General features: G+C 44.0%; 1 non-coding gene across 1 annotated transcript; it reads left to right on the top strand.

The window, feature by feature from the left end:
- Positions 1–12329: 12329 nt before the first annotated feature.
- Positions 12330–12404, top strand: Trnas-cga. Its single transcript has one exon. It is a non-coding gene; the product is annotated as a tRNA-Ser (tRNA).
- The last annotated feature ends 735 nt before the right edge of the window (positions 12405–13139 follow it).

Raw genomic sequence — 13139 nt, 5'->3', positions numbered from 1 at the left:
AAATGGTCAGGATGGTCTGACAGATACATGGTCGGCCAGAATGTAGTATGCACGACGCCGAAGGTGAGCAGCCAGCCTCTCGTAAGGGAAGGTTCTTGGGCGGTATAAGGCAACCTAAGCTGCTCCACCAATACTGTTCATTACGAGGAGAGCCCGAAAACGTATAAATAGAAAAGCGCCCACGCTGGCGTGAGGTATAAGGTGATTGGGGAACGATGAAAGAGGTCAACCAGGGGGGCGCGCACGAAGGCGTACTGTGCAGTCCGCGCGCGCTTCCTTGGAGCACAGACGTATCAATTAAAACATTCCTGGGGCGGCCCAGGGCCTGGGAACTGAGAGCACACGCCACTCCCGACTTTGCCAGCCCGCACTTCAGCAGGCTCTCCCTCCGTGTTATGCTGGCCACTTTTGTCCTCTACTCAACTGGAATTGTTTATGTCCTTAAAAGTTCGTCATCCGATATGGTGAAAGTTGTTATAGAACTGAGATAATGAAACACATCTGAACTGCTGTTTCTGACTCTCAACCACGGAAGCATTACACCTAAATGAAAATAACAGTGTTATTTACAAATTTGAGAGAAATGACTTTGTTTACACCTACCGTTAAACATTTCTTCGCGATCTTAGTTGCTACTAGATATTTTCCACGGTTTTACTTCAGTCGTTGGCGTTTAGTTCTACAGAAAGTATGCGTGTCCGTGTACATAGAAAAATGATAGTAATTGCCAAGTTACTCTATAGATAGCGAGGTAACCGACGTTTTTGTAATGTTATAGCTCTGAGCAATATGGGACTTAACTTCTGAGGTCATCTGTCCCCTAGAACTTAGAACCACTTAAACCTAACTAACCCAAGGACATCACACACATCCATGCCCGAGGCAGGATTCGAACATGCGACCGTAGCGGTCGCGCGGTTCCAGACTGTAGCGCCTAGAACCGCTCGACCCTATAACGGTGTTAAATCGGAATAGAACCTCACATTATGTTCCTTAATAACGTGAACAGAACCTGCAACATCGGAAGTCATAATTTTATTCTTGAAAGTGAAATTTTATTTAGGAGACTAACATTTCGTCTCTTTAAACAAGCTAAGTGGACCTTATTTATAGACCCTTAATAGCGAAATAATATATGTCTTTTACAGAAAGCCGGCCGGAGTGGACGAGCGGTTCTAGGCGCTACAGTCTGGAGCCGCGCGACCGCTACGGTCGCAGGTTCGAACCCTGCCTCGGGCATGGATGTGTGTGATGTCCTTAGGTTAGTTAGATTTAAGTAGTTCTAAGTTCTAGGGGACTGATGACCTCAGCAGTTAAGTCCCATAGTGCTAAGAGCCATTTGAACCATTTTTTTAGAGAAAAAACCGTGTCAGCTTGAGACTACAAAATCTGAGGATATTAAAACAGTAAGTATAATTATTTGTACTCAACTTGAGGAACATTTTCACTGTTATACATCGTTCTCAATGATAGATGAATCCTGAAAATACGGTTGTGATAGACATCCAAACGCGTGGGAACATGAAAGAGACTTGCAATTTTTGCGAACGAATGCGTCTGCAAAATCTTGCAAACCGTTTTGTTTCAGAGTCTCTGACATTCCGGATGACTTAATCTGCGCCGTCGCGAGGTGTCGGTGCATTGATGAAGGCCTAGGAGTCAGCGGTCGTCGATGATTAGACGCCGACTCAAGGGGTGTAGGCGTGTCGTAATGAGGGGTGTGGGTAGCTGTAATTTAGCCGCCTGTCCGGCCGTAATGGGTGAAGCGTGGCCGCAGCACCTGCGGTCCGGCGGTCGTGTGCTCACGCCAGCCGAGGGAGCGCGCACACTGGAGGGACCGCACTCTCCGCTGTCGCCTGCGTCTGCCTCATGTGCTGGACGTAGCGCGCTTTTCTGTTTTCACCCCTACTAGTCACAAGTCTGTTACGGAGGGATAGCCACATTCTTGTTCACAGCGATTTACACAAGCACCACTTCAATATCTTCCTGTGGTGCAATCGTTCTACAGAATCCGAAACTTTATCAAAATCACATTACAATTTCATACATTCCTGTCACCAGCTTCTTAATTAAAGTGAAATTACAATTAAATCAATACCATTAGCTGCTGACGGGCGTTGATATACATCAACGGGGGTAGTTGAAAATGTGTGCCCCGACTAGAACTCGAACCCGGAATTTCCCGCTTACAGGGCAGACGCGCTATCCATTTGAGCCACCCAGGGCACAGAGGATAGTGCGACTGCAGGGTTTTATCGCCGGCACACTTCCCGTGAGACCCACATTCTCAGCTTATAGTCCAAATACTACATTCGGAGTGCCCCTGCCATTATACCCATTACTCGCGGCAGACAATCCACAGAGAACCGTAAGTGTGTATCCGTACTGCAGAAGGTCATCAGCCGGTTAGCCTTAAACGATATGAAGACGGCATCTGTTCTTTCGGACATGTCTGAAAGAACAGATGCCATCATCATATCTTAATTATAGGCCCATTTAAAGCAGTCAACAAGTTCATAATTATCAGGGGCTCGTGCGAAACTTCCGCATTTTTACAGATATAATAATGATAGTATCTGTAATAAGTACAGTCGTTGGGCCACGGGCACATGTGAGAATGAAGAGAAAAGTCTTAAAAATGCACCGGACGACGTTAAACAATAATCATGAATTTCTGACACATCCTTGTGTATACATGTCTATGCACATAGTTTTGAAAAGGCCATCAGTAGCAATACGTAAGTCACAAGTCAAAGTGACAATGACAAATATGTTTGTCATTTCAGGAAATATACTCGTTTAGAAAAGTAAACTTGTATGACGGCCAGAGACAACGGACTGTCGCGGGGATCACGGTTGTTGTCTATGACAATCCTGAACACAAATTATCCAGTTAAAAAGTACTTTAAAACAAGTAAAATGGCACTTCCTGGCAGATTAAAACTGTGTGCCGGATCGAGATTCGAACTCGGGACCTTTGCTTTTCGCGGGCAAGTGCTCTACCAACAGAGCTACGCAAGCACGACTCACACCCTCGTCCTCACAGCTTTACTTCTGCCAGTATCTCGTCTCCTACCTTCCAAACTTAACAGAAGCTCTCCTGCGAACCCTGCAGAACTAGCACTCCTGAAAGAAAGGATATTGCGGAGTCATGGCTTAGCCACAGCCTGGGGGATGTTTACAGAATGAGATTTTCACTCTGCAGCGGAGTGTGCGCTGATATGATACTTCCTGGCAGATTAAAACTGTGTGCCGGACCGAGACTCGAACTCGGGACCTCTGCCTTTCGCGGGCAAGTGCTCTACCAACAGAGCTACCCAAGCACGACTCACGCCCCGTCCTCACAGCTTTACTTCTGCCAGTATCTCGTCTCCTACCTTCCAAACTTTACAGAAGCTCTCCTGCGAACCCTGCAGAACTAGCCCCGTCCTGGCAGGAAGTTTCATATCAGCGCACACTCCGCTGCAGAGTGAAAATCTCATTCTGGAAACATCCCCCAGGCTGTGGCTAAGCCATGTCTCCGCAATATCCTTTCTTTCAGAAGTGCTAGTTCTGCAGGGTTCGCAGGAGAGCTTCTGTAAAGTTTGGAGGGTAGGAGACGAGATACTGGCAGAAGTAAAGCTGTGAGGACGGGGCGTGAGTCGTGCTTGGGTAGCTCTGTTGGTACAGCACTTGCCCGCGAAAGGCAAAGGTCCAGAGTTCGAGTCTCGGTCCGGCACACAGTTTTAATCTGCTAGGATGTTTCATATCAGCGCACACTCCGCTGCAGAGTGAAAATCTCATTCTGGAAGTAAAATGGCATTTGTAATAAATAATATGAAAAGTGAGTCTCTTGTTCGTGATTAGTAAGTTAGCTTCGTAAAATATGTTTCAAGATGGCCATTCATAATGCCCTTCTGCCTGTGTAAGTTAAGACTTTCTTTAATGTTAAAATTTTCCACGAATAGTTGATTCTAACGATACCGTATTCATCCCTGTACCATTAGTTTGTGTTGAGAAAAGGGGATGTCGGCATGAGAAATAATATGTATGATAGGCCGATTTGAGGACGTTTCCAATTACTTATTGATCAGCTAAATTCGCTTTTAGCGTCACTGTTATACAAATGGTGTGAAATTTGAAGACATACCATCTTTCAGGCGTTGTAACACCCTACCAGGTTTCGTTTATGTCGCACAGTTTAATCTTCGTATTGAGATTTTTTCCCTTAGTGTAAGTGTTCTTAAATTGTGGGTAAAACGTACCTGTAATAGCTGCAGTTGGTGTAAAAAAGCAAGAAAAGTCTTCCATTCGTTTTGTTATACTTTCCAGATAAAAACTGTTGCCATTGTGCTGCAATATTATGAACTTTGTTATGTACTCAAACCCAGCCAGTCTTCAGGAATTTTTTAATCCCGAAGTCCTATTTAAGTGCAATGACGCACATCGCATCGAAAACCATTCCACACTCATTTTAGGTGACTTTAGGTATAAAAATGTATTGATGTTAGTCATCTGCAAACACAGAGTTTTGACTTTTGTTGACTCATTTTGTAACACTACCAACGAAATTAGGACTTATATCAACGAGAACCACACATCCGTTAGTGTTCGTACTATTGGTGCAATGGAGGAAGGTACTACAGACTACAACTTTTTTTAGATCCATTCTCATCTTACAAGGGGAGGCCGCCAATTGTGAAATTCAGATTCGATTCATACTGCTCATAAGAAAAGCTCATGGCCAGAGGTGTAATGTGGCAAAGCACCAAGATACACTTCTCAACCGTTGTCGAGAAAATCGACAGGTAAAAGAAACCGTTTCGGTGAAATACTCTCTACGATTAATAATTTTCTACAGTGTCGTGGCGCAGCGGTAAGCGCTCGGTTTCGTAATCCGAAAGTCGCCGGATCGAATCTCGCGCCATGCAATTTTTTTTATTATTAGGTTTTTGTAATTCAAACATTAATGAATTGCTTATGCATGTTGGTGAAGGCGGATCGCTCTCCAATTGTACCGCCTCCATTTTTCCGTTTGTTTAACAGGGTGTGCCAAAGCTCTCACGTCCGCACTGATTTTCGACGATGTTATAAGTTGCGCTAGAGACCGCATCTACCTTCTTTCGAAGTTCGCAGGCAACTACGCTGTTATGCGGCGACTCGTTTCGGCCCATTCAACATCTGCCCTTCAAGTGTAACGAGCGAGTAACGGAGTTTATATTTCATACCTGCCACAGCAAATTTGTGTTCGTGGGGTCTCTATTCTAATTCGAATGTTTGACTTACGCTATACGTATTCGTTTCGGAATATCGTTTCTACATCTTCCGTTAACTATACGTGGTTAACATTATGAAGACAATTAATGACATTTGTGAAATACAACTTTGTTTGCGGAAAACATAATGATGTTCGAAGTCGCCAGTTTTTCCACGACAAACGACTTTCAACAACTTATTATATTCATAATTGTTGCAACTGATTGCCGGGAATTATATATATATAATCAGTGCGGACGTGAGAGCTTTGGTACACCCTGTTAAACAAACGGAAAAATGGAGGCGGTACAATTAGAGAGCGATCCGCCTTCACCAAGATGCATAAGCAATTCATTAATAGTTTATATATATATATATATATATATATATATATATATATATATATATATATATATGAATTACAAAAAACTAATAATAAAAAAAATTGCATGGCGCGAGATTAGATCCGGCGACTTTCGGATTATGAACCCGAGGGCTTACCGCTGCGCCACGACGCTGTAGAAAATCGTTACTCGTAGAGAGTATTTCACCGCAACGGTTTCTTTTAACTGTCGATTTTCTCGACAACGGCTGAGAAGTGCATCTTGGTGCTTTGCCACATTACACCTCTGGCCATGAGCTTTTATTATGCGCAGTATGAATCGAATCTGAATTTCACAGTTGTCGGCCTCCCCTTGTTAGCTATTTACGTAGCTACTTCCGCATGTTACCAGAGGGAGGGGAGAGTTCTGGCAAGTGCAGGGCCAGTTGAATTGGGCCGCGGCGGTAACTGCTAAGGCCATCTGTCTACGAAGCATTTTTATGTTGTATCTGTTACGTTGGGAGGTAAGTTAACTGTTCGCAACCCGTAGGTTGCTCTAAACGTCACAGGGCTCTACAAGGCATTATTTTGTTGGCGGCGCTGTGCCCTTACCTTTCACCGATCTTTGAACCGACTTTTCCAGGAAATTATAGGAGGATCTGTAGTTTAACATGTACTTACAAGGGAACCTCCCCATCGCACCCCCCTCAGATTTAGTTATAAGTCGGCACAGTGGATAGGCCTTGAAAAACTGAACACAGATCAACTGAGGAAGCAGGAAGAAGTTGTGTGGAACTGTGAAAAAATAAGCAAAATATACAAACTAAGTAGTTCATGGTAACACATAGAGCATGAAGGACAACAGGATCGCAGGAGCGCCATGGTCTCGTGGTAACGTGGGCAGCTGTGGAACGAAAGGTCCTTGGTTCAAATCTTCCATTGAGTGAAAATTTTTATTTTTTATTTTCATTTTATGTGACAAACTCTTATGTTTTCATCACTTTTTTGGGAGTGATTATCACATTCACAAGAAAACCTAAAGCCGGCAAGGTAGAAGAATCGCCAAGTGTACAAGTTAGGTGGGTCGACAACATATTCCTGTCATGTGGTGCACATGCCGTCACCAGTGTCGTATAGAATATATCAGATGTGTTTTCCTGTGGAGGAATAGGTTGACCTATGACCTTGCGATCAAATGTTTTCGGTTCCCATTGGAGAGGCACGTCCTTTCGTCTACTAATCGCACGGTTTTGCGATGCGGTCGCAAAACACAGACACTAAACTTATTACAGTGAACAGAGACGTCAATGAACGAACGGACAGATAATAACTATGCAAAAATAAATAAAGTAAAATTTTCACTTCAGGGTGGATTTGAACCAAGGACCTCTCATTCAGCAGCTGCTCACGCTACCACGGGACCACGGCGCTTCTGAGCTCACATTGTGCATGATGTTGCCTATGTAGCCCATGGACTACTCAGTTTGTATATTTTGCTTATTTTTTCACAGTTGCACACAACTTCTTCCTGTTTTCTCAACTGATCAGTGTTCAGTTTATCAAGGCCTATCCATTGTGCCAACTTATAACTAAATCTGAGGGGGGTGCGATGGGGAGGTTCCCTTGTTAGAAACACGGTGTAACTGGAATTTTAGTGGATGTTAGGGTTGGAAGAAGCGAAAAGTAACGGAAAAACATCGTAGGAGCAACATGAGATCCAATACCAAACCTTCACATTTGTAGTTTGGAACTTAATCCACTAAGCCGCCGAGACACACTTCTACACAAATTATTCATCATTACTTATCAAATAGGAGCTGCTCTGAGGCAAGAGAACAAACACTATTTATAGATCTATACAAGACGTTAAAAAGGAACATGACGTAGTGTTCTAATTTATTCGTTGTTTGTATTCGCAGGATGGAATAATCCCCTTATTCGGTAACAATTTACTCGCGAATATATATGTTTTAATGAAATGTTTATTCGAATAATTATATGGATAGAAATTTATTAGAATAATGCCTATTTCTGGTACAGAACATGTGTTCAAAAGGTCACGGCTATTCACGTCATTATTAGGAACCAGCGCATTATGGCCTCCGTTATATGTGTTGCGTCAAGCCATGACATTCTCACCTAGAGTTACTTTAAGAATGTAGACTCTAAATAACCCTAGTAGAATGGAAGAATGTAGATATTATCAAAACTGCGAACTGTAAGAAGCGATTTGAAAATACTGCTGTCATACATTCAGTTCATCCCTATTGTCTGAATACATTAACGCAGATTTCATTCGGCTAAGAATCCGTCTCAAAACCATTACTGTTCATTGGGCGAGCCTCTGTACAAGATGTACAAAGAAGCTGACGCTATAAGAATATCAATAATGCTTTGTACAGTTAAGATAAAGAATTAATTATGGAGAGCTGTATGCAAGTTGTTAGCCGCATGTGTTTTGTGTTGCCCGAAAGCAAATATGTAAAGTAATTGTTCACCGATGTTTGGACAATTACAAAGAGACTCCAACTAATTTTGTGCGCCATTTTATGACTGTGGAAATATGTAGGTCCTCTGCATCCTACCAGAAATTAAAACAATGTACACTCCTGGAAATTGAAATAAGAACACCGTGAATTCATTGTCCCAGGAAGGGGAAACTTTATTGACACATTCCTGGGGTCAGATACATCACATGATCACACTGACAGAACCACAGGCACATAGACACAGGCAACAGAGCATGCACAATGTCGGCACTAGTACAGTGTATATCCACCTTTCGCAGCAATGCAGGCTGCTATTCTCCCATGGAGACGATCGTAGAGATGCTGGACGTAGTCCTGTGGAACGGCTTGCCATGCCATTTCCACCTGGCGCCTCAGTTGGACCAGCGTTCGTGCTGGACGTGCATACCGCGTGAGACGACGCTTCATCCAGTCCCAAACATGCTCAATGGGGGACAGATCCGGAGATCTTGCTGGCCAGGGTAGTTGACTTACACCTTCTAGAGCACGTTGGGTGGCACGGGATACATGCGGACGTGCATTGTCCTGTTGGAACAGCAAGTTCCCTTGCCGGTCTAGGAATGGTAGAACGATGGGTTCGATGACGGTTTGGATGTACCGTGCACTATTCAGTGTCCCCTCGACGATCACCAGTGGTGTACGGCCAGTGTAGGAGATCGCTCCCCACACCATGATGCCGGGTGTTGGCCCTGTGTGCCTCGGTCGTATGCAGTCCTGATTGTGGCGCTCACCTGCACGGCGCCAAACACGCATACGACCATCATTGACACCAAGGCAGAAGCGACTCTCATCGCTGAAGACGACACGTCTCCATTCGTCCCTCCATTCACGCCTGTCGCGACACCACTGGAGGCGGGCTGCACGATGTTGGGGCGTGAGCGGAAGACGGCCTAACGGTGTGCGGGACCGTAGCCCAGCTTCATGGAGACGGTTGCGAATGGTCCTCGCCGATACCCCAGGAGCAACAGCGTCCCTAATTTGCTGGGAAGTGGCGGTGCGGTCCCCTACGGCACTGCGTAGGTTCCTACGGTCTTGGCGTGCATCCGTGCGTCGCTGCGGTCCGGTCCCAGGTCGACGGGCACGTGCACCTTCCGCCGACCACTGGCGACAACATCGATGTACTGTGGAGACCTCACGCCCCACGTGTTGAGCAATTCGGCGGCACGTCCACCCGGCCTCCCGCATGCCCACTATACGCCCTCGCTCAAAGTCCGTCAACTGCACATATGGCTCACGTCCACGCTGTCGCAGCATGCTACCAGTGTTAAAGACTGCGATGGAGCTCCGTATGCCACGGAAAACTGGCTGACACTGACGGCGGCGGTGCACAAATGCTGCGCAGCTAGCGCCATTCGACGGCCAACACCGCTGTTCCTGGTGTGTCCGCTGTGCCGTGCGTGTGATCATTGCTTGTACAGCCCTCTAGCAGTGTCCGGAGCAAGTATGGTGGGTCTGACACACCGGTGTCAATGTGTTCTTTTTTCCATTTCCAGGAGTGTATGTAAGCCGACTGCCCTGAACCAAATAAAGTGAAGTTGATTGATCTGCAGGAGCTGTTTATAATCTATTTTCTGGGATGCATAATTACCTTGCAGAGGGTAAAACAATAGCCAAAAAAATTACGCACGTCTTCAGAACAATTAGATGAGGAAATGCTGCGAACGTCCTGGATTTAAAACAAAAATTAACTTTTATGAAGCGAATACATCTGTTTACGATCGGACGTTTGGTTTTGAGAAAATAAGGGATCAGAATTACGAATTGTTGGAACATTCACCATGTTTGCCAAATTTGGATTTCTATAACTTCCAGCTATTCCCACGAAATAAGTCTCTGGAAAACCTTTAGAACACAGCTAAGACGTTAAGACAGTTGTAGGGAAATATTTTACAGCCATTCCAATATAAAGAGTTTACGGATGGGCTTCGCTCACTTCAGAAACTGTACAGGTACAATCAAGATGCTGTTTTCCAACATAACCACAATGTGCAGGACTGAAGGGATCATACGGTCCACCACACCGCTGAATTGACGGTACCCGTGTCATCTGACCATCGTAAAAGAAGCCAGTTACTTGGAAGAGGAAGTAATGTTTCGCAAATTACGAGTAGGTACGCACCATTGCGAGAAGGTCTAGGCACAGAATACGTGATGTGGAAATTGCAGTTGTTGTAAAGAGAGTAACACAAGAGATGGTGAGGTTACCTAAAAGCGATGTTGGCGAAATTATAGGCGTCAATTAGGATTGTCGGTTGTAAAACTTTGTGCCCGGTAACTACCAAACTGAAGAATGGTGTCCTGCAAACTATACCTCGTGACATTTCGATGAGGACGACGAACCACTTGTATAGTATGACCTTTTCCCAAGTTCCGACACTAACGAGACTTCGTTGAGAAGGAAAGATGGCTTATTCTCCAACTCACAAGTGGAAGACTGCACCTTCATCATGTTAGAGTGGAAATCTGCGCTTACGCCTGTCTACTGCAAAGCTCTGGGGATGGACGAGGTGCACTGTTACTTTAATTAAACACCGAAATATAATTGATCTTCCTATGTCTTACGAATTAAATCTGGCCAAACCTTTGCCATGGGGATTCCCGGAAGGAAGTATTTATATGAACGTTTAAAATTAGAGAAGACTGCTAATCTGCAGGTTGAGATCGGAGCTTTGCTATCACTAGCTGCATGTGAAAAACTAATTGTATGGTCAGCCGTGGACATCAACAAATCATAGATCTCATTAGTTCATTTTCAATATAAAATATATAAAAAATATCACCCTCGACAATCTCAGTCAGCTGGATGCATCAACATTTTAAGTATGGACGTATAACATATCATTCTCGACAATCTCGCTCAACTAGAGGTGGCAAGACAAGAGACTGTTTTGCACAAACAACATTATGCAGGGTGTGTCTTAATTGGTAGTGAAAACTGACACAGTGAAAATACATGATAATACATGTATAAGCAATGTCATCAACTTGGGACAATTTTATGATGCATTCCGGAGACATAATCCGTCAGATTCACGTAAGCGATGCAGTAGGTGCCTCCTCATGCTTTTTCGGTTCTCCCTCACTGAACGATATTTCTGGTACCCAGTTAGTGACATTTGTACGTACTAAATCTTACACTGGGATAGTATCTCCTCACTTGCACTCCGCGCGTTACTCTTTTTATGACTTTTGTTGACGGCATGTCGTACACTATATGAGACTACTTTTCTGTCTTCTGCCCTACCATCAGCCTCATAATCAGTTCTCTTAAGCGGTAGCTAACATTTAATAGGGATTAAACCCCGCAAAAAATTTGTGTAATTCATCCTTTTCTAAGTTTTTGCAGTATACCTTTACTTAGGATAAATGTCTGCATTTTGCAAATCACAAAAATTCGGCTTTGGAGAGCAGTTTCTGTTGCACCGTATTTAAGGTTCTTTCCTGTTCCATTCACAGATGAGGGGCCTGACGGGGGGCCCGAGCGGCTCTAGGCGCTACAGTCTGGAACCACGCGACCGCTACGGTCGCAGGTTCGATCCTGCCTCGGGCATGGATGTGTGTGATGTCCTTAGGCTAGTTAGGTTTAAGTAGTTCTAAGTTCTAAGGGACTGATGACCTCCGAAGTTAAGTCCCATAGTGCTCAGAGCCATTTGAGCCACCACAGATGAGGCGTGGGTTATATCATTGCTGGTATGCATCTATGTGAGTTCTTTCACCGTAATTTTATCGATACGTAGGGATGTAAAGAATAATCGTACATTACGCCTAGAAAATCCAGTTCCTGGAATCTTGTAAGCAGATTTTCGCTCCGATTGCCTGCCACTTAAGATTTTTAATCTATGTACTCCATTGAGGTTGTAGATCCGCCCACAATGCCAAACATTCTACAGCGATGATATTAACGAACTTATTGGGAGACATCTGTTCGTCGCCAGGCTGATTGTGCTGAGAGATAAAAATGTACACATTAAGAATGTCAATAACTTTTATTTTATTTAAAAAGATTTAAGAGTTTTCGTATAAAAAATTCGGAGGCATTACTTTCCAGCACGCCCTCGTACCTTCATTCTGACTAGGTTATCGAACTGTCTATGCTTGGCGGTTAATAGAGGTTTATAAAAACTTCCTGGCAGATTAAAACTGTGTGCCGGACCGAGACTCAAACTCGGGACCTTTGTGAAGTTTGGAAGGTAGGAGACGAGGTATTGGCAGAATTGAAGCTGTGAGGACTGGTTGCGAGTCGTGCTTGGGTAGCTCAGTCGGTAGAGCACTTGCCCCCGAAAGGCAAAGGTCCCGAGTTCGAGTCTCGGCCCGACACACAGTGTTAATCTGCCAGGAAGTTTCAGATCAGGGCACACTCCGCTGCAGAGTGAAAAGCTCAGTCAGGTTTATAAAAGTTTCCCAGGAAATTTTGTTTCGTCCGCTGCGTCATCGCTTACGAAAAATAATTTTCTCAGTCTGTTATTGAGGGAATAAAATCTCCTCTAACTTAACGTGATGATGAAAGGTGTACATTCATTGTTTTAAATGTTCAGACTGTTGCATGTGACGTTACTTTGTCTGCGACGGCTACGCAGTTCCAAGGGACTCTGTGGGTTTCTTTCACATTTAAATAGTATATTATAGTATAACATATAGTAAATATGGTGTAATTAGGGGAACTGTGCAACTTCTAATAATCATTATGAATATGGAAAGGCAACTGCTCGCCAGCAGTATATTATAGTATAACATATAGTAATTATAGTGTAATTAGGGGAACTGTGCAACTTCTAATAATCATTATGAATATGGAAAGGCAACTGCTCGCCAGCGGTACTGTGTAAATTAATGAAAGTCGTTCCAGTTTCTAATAAATGTTTTATATAAGCCAACTTCCGAATTCGGCCTTCACATCCAGGCCATTGTCAAGTGGATCTGAAACTGCCGTATGAACGCATAACATGTTCGATACATAAATATTTACGTAACAGGAGATGAAAACGATGTTTCCATACGTAAACTGTAAGTACAGAAGGAGGCTATAACTTACATTGTTTTGTTATGAAGCAACG

Source organism: Schistocerca americana, chromosome 1, assembly GCF_021461395.2.
Source record: "Schistocerca americana isolate TAMUIC-IGC-003095 chromosome 1, iqSchAmer2.1, whole genome shotgun sequence".
Lineage (NCBI taxonomy): Eukaryota > Metazoa > Arthropoda > Insecta > Orthoptera > Acrididae > Schistocerca > Schistocerca americana.
The sequence above is the reverse complement of the archived record's forward strand: the minus strand, read 5'-3'. Positions and strand labels throughout refer to the sequence as shown.